The sequence below is a fragment of the Palaemon carinicauda genome, chromosome 20 (assembly GCF_036898095.1).
Source record: "Palaemon carinicauda isolate YSFRI2023 chromosome 20, ASM3689809v2, whole genome shotgun sequence".
Lineage (NCBI taxonomy): Eukaryota > Metazoa > Arthropoda > Malacostraca > Decapoda > Palaemonidae > Palaemon > Palaemon carinicauda.
In genome coordinates this window covers 115,361,025-115,366,024 of record NC_090744.1, presented here as the reverse complement: position 1 = coordinate 115,366,024, position 5,000 = coordinate 115,361,025, and positions in this window count along the sequence as shown.

Genomic DNA, 5,000 nt, shown 5'->3' with positions numbered 1-5,000 from the left:
TAAAGCTAATCGCAGTGAAAAACTAATAAACAGGGGCTGTTTATCACTAGGATTGCGTAAGTTAATATACTCTACAAGTTATTATATTATATATTCAACAATTAAAAGTGGGCACTTTTACCCTTAAGTATCTGTAGTAAACACAAATTATACGTGTTTTATATGTATGTATGTATGTATGTATATATATATATATATATATATATATATATATATATATATATACTGTATATATATATATATATATATATATATATACTGTATATATATATATATATATATATATATATATATATATATATATATAATCATTATATATGCGAGTGTTGGATTTGTGGTATGTGCAGTAAATAAAAAAAATATATATATGTGTGTGTGTACTTATAATATATATATATATATATATATATATATATATATATATTTGTGTGTTGTTTTTTATAGTTTATATGTGGATGATCTGATTTGCTGTTGTTGCTGTTCTTGAAATAATACATTTAAGTTTTTCTATTCTTCTCTTGTAGTTTATTTATTATTTATTTCCTTGTTTCTTTTCCTCACTGGGATATTTTTCCCTGTTGGAGCCCTTGGGCTTATAACAACTTGCTTTTCCAACTAGGGTTGTAGCCTAGCGTGTAGTCATAATAATAATAATATATATATGAGAGAGAGAGAGAGAGAGAGAGAGAGAGAGAGAGAGAGAGAGAGAGAGAGAGAGAGAGAGAGATATTCCACACGCAAGCCTGAATACAAATAAGTCAGCCTAACTGCCTAATATATGCAAAATCACCCAAAATTCTTGCATATATTTTCACCAAACTAAAATAATCTGGATAAAAGAGCCGGCAACTGCGCAAAATCCTTATGTCAGACTTCCATTCTTATTCATCTTCACATTTCATGACTTTGAAGAATATTTCACTTCGTATTAATTTAATTAAATGGAAAGTGGTTTAAGGAATGCATAAGAGTGGTGCATAATGTACCGTCCACACAAAGTACCGAAATAATAATAATAATAAGAACATTTTGTAAACTGCTGCGCAAGAACATTGAGCCACATGTTATACAACACACTGAGAAGGTTCTAGTCTAAAACTCAGCAACAGAGAGAGAGAGAGAGAGAGAGAGAGAGAGAGAGAGAGAGAGAGAGAGAGAGAGAGAGAGAGAGAGAGAGAGAGAGAGAGTAATAATAATAATAATAATAATATTTTGTAAACTGCTGCGCAAGAACATTGAGCCACATGTTATACAACACACTGAGAAGGTTCTAGTCTAAAACTCGGCAACAGAGAGAGAGAGAGAGAGAGAGAGAGAGAGAAATTATCAAAAGCCGGTTCACTTCATACCGGAAACGATGTTCATTACTTATCAATTAATGGCGCCAGTATGAACAATGGCTTCTAGTCTCATTATCAAAACAATGTCCTATCGTAAACTGTTGTTGAAATTGACAAAATAATATATTATAGCTTTTATTACACGACAAATAAAAGGAGATAAATTATAAATGATATAAATATGGCTATATACAAAGTACAGTTTTGACGCATTCGTAATGGAAGACTTAAGGTTTTAAGGCCACTCATGAATGGGAGAGGCAAGGGACAGTGACATAGCCCTATCAAGCAGGACAATTCCCTAGAAACTGGCCATATATACATATGATAGCGCCCAAACGCCCTCTCCACCCAAGCTAGGACTAAGGAGGGCCAGACAAAGGCTGCTGAGGACTCAGCAAGTAGACCTATAGGCTCCCCCAAACTCCCCCCATCCTTAGCTCACAAGGATGGTAAGATTACAGCGATTAAAGGATCTAACGAGTTTGAGCGGGACTCGAATCCCAGCCTGGCGATCAACCACAACCCTAAAATAGATAAAGAGGAAGAAAAGGAAAAGACAACCGCCTGAAAATGAAAACAAGAAGATCAAACTGATAGTAATGTGTGCTTAAGTGTAAGCTTCAACAAGAGAACTCTAACGTATAGGACTAAAGATAGTATGGTAACTATCCAAGCCTAAAGACCATTGGTTTGACTTCGGTATATCCACCTAGAGAAGCTAATTGCCAGAGCTTAAGTCTCTTCTAGGCCTATTAGGCCTATTAAAATGCACATTCCCTTCAAGCTAACACCGATCCCACGAGGCTGGATGAACCATCCCATGACCTTCCCCTTGGAGAAGCGAGTCCAGTGCTTAACCAAATAGCTACGGGTTTACGGAAGGCCATAAGTAAAAGTTGAGAGGCTGGACAGGAAGAAAATGCAGAATATGAATGTAAGGGGTTAAAAATAGCAGTAGCCTTCTAGACTGGTCACATGCAAGTGGTATGTGACCTGACCTCATAAAAGTATGAATATTATAAAAGAAATAAAGTAAGTTTCTACATTGCACGAAACACGTTCATTACGCTTAGGCCTAAATGCATTCCGGTACATCTGAGAGAGAGAGAGAGAGAGAGAGAGAGAGAGAGAGAGAGAGAGAGAGAGAGAGATCCCTTCGAAAGCAGAGGACTTTCAAATCTCTCTCTCTCTCTCTCTCTCTCTCTCTCTCTCTCTCTCTCTCTCTCTCTCTACGATGTGTGGCCGAGTTTCACTAAAAAATCACAATGAATCAATTTATCTAATACAGAATTTATATATATATATATATATATATATATATATATATATATATATATATATATATATATATATATAGGAAAGTCGCAATAAAGACTATGATGAATTATGAGAGAGAGAGAGAGAGAGAGAGAGAGAGAGAGAGAGAGAGAGAGAGAGAGAGAGAGATTTTACATAAAATGGCGGATGAAATCCCCCCCCCCACACAAAAACGAAAAGGAATAAATCTGTTTTCCCTTTTGGAGCCCTAAGGCTTATAGCATCCTGCTTTTCCTACTAGGGTTGTAGCTTGGCAAGTAATAATAATAGTAATAATAATAATAATATTCCAAGAATATTATTTTGCCACGTATAAGCATTTCATAAATACAAAAAGAAAATACTGATTTTGCACCATATTACACCTTACACAATTTACACAAACTGACAATGCAATACTGACTGCGACCCAACAAAACCACATAGATAATTATTTTAATTAAACCAGTTATCGCAAACAAATAAATCCCATAGCACCATTAACTCAGGGCGAGGCTTGATAGCCAAGGAATGACACTGATAAGACGTGAACTGCGTATTAAGCTGGGTTAACACGATCGAACCGGGTTGTCGAACCTCCTTGTCAAACGGTTCGAAGAGGTGGAGTCAGTCACAAATGCATGAGGTTTGTGGACAATGAAGTCCCGACCACATAAGTCATGCTAGGCTGGATCTGAATTTCTTCGAACAGTTCGACGAACGTGTTCGACGACCAGATATCCTGTTCACACGGTTGAACATCACTACAAAGACTGGCCTGTCGAACCATTCGACCGTGTGAACCCCGTTTAGAACCAGGTTCTGGTTATATATTTATGCTACGAATATTATTATTATTATCATTATTATTATCATTATTATTGTCAAAGAATGACTAGTATATGAAAATCAAAATATGCGTTTTATTCGTCAATGTAGTTAAACATTGTTACCTAAAATACAATGTATATTTTTGAGATGGTTCACCAAACGTTCAGTTGGCCTTCACAAGGCACCAGAAAATTTGGAAGACCCAGGCCTACATGGCTGAGGAATATGAAGCGCGAAGATGATGAGGAATGGAGAAGTATTGAATTAAAAGCCCTAGATAGAGACGACTGGCGGAAATCTAACCGAGGCCCTTTGCGTCAATAGGCGTAGGAGGAGATGATGATGATTTTGTGTTCTATTTCACAATAAACAAATTCTACTGTAAAAAAAAAAAAAAAAAGGAGTCCCAATTTTCCACAGAAATAGTTCAATATTTGGAATCACTCTTTGGTCTAATACATTTTAGCTCACATGATTCAGCTAAGACTTTATATATATATATATATATATATATATATATATATATATATATATATATATATACATATATATATATATATATATATATATATATATATAATATTGAAATGAAACCTAATATACAGTTATATATATATAATATTGAAATGAAACCTAATATATAGTTTTCCTTTTTTATTAGATGTTCTCTAAATCATTTATGAGTCATATATATGGTTTATAAACCAGTTTTTAAATTGGTATTATCCTTTCTATGATTATTCTATTTGGTTCATTATTACTACATTACAATAGTAAGGTTTTTTAAAAATCCTTCAATTCTCCTGGGTTTTTAAGCTTTCTCCATACGCCATCAATTTTTTTTCTGTACAGAAATATTAGGAAATAAAAGAGCAACAAGATTTTCCTAGAGAGAGAGAGAGAGGAGAGAGAGAGAGAGAGAGAGAGAGAGAGAGAGAGAGAGAGAGAGAGAGAGAGAGAGAGAGAGAGAGAGAGAGAGGTTAAATCCAAAAATATTCATGAATAAAAGAACAACGAGATTTTCCTAGAGAGAGAGAGAGAGAGAGAGAGAGAGAGAGAGAGAGAGAGAGAGAGAGAGAGAGAGAGAGAGAAGAGGTTAAATCCATAATTATTCATGAATAAAAGAGCAGCGAGATTTTCCCAGAGAGAGAGAGAGAGAGAGAGAGAGAGAGAGAGAGAGAGAGAGAGAGAGGAGAGAGAGAGAGAGAGAGAGATGAAGGGGGATTTTTCGGTTAAATTATATTGACGGACAGGGGAAACATTTCGAACAGAATACATGTTTTCCTGTAGTAAATAGTGATTATTTTTCCTACAGAAACTTAAATATTACGTATAATCAAACTTATCCTCTATTACAGAAGCGTGACTGGTCGCCATTCTGTCTGCTTTCTCGTAAATGAAGAGAAATTATCATAAACGTTAATAACATAACATGAAACTAACCGACAATATGTTCCCATAAAAACATGGCTTACGTAACTTGGTAACAACTAAGACAGGGCTGCGAAAGGCTCTTCTGGTATTAAATAG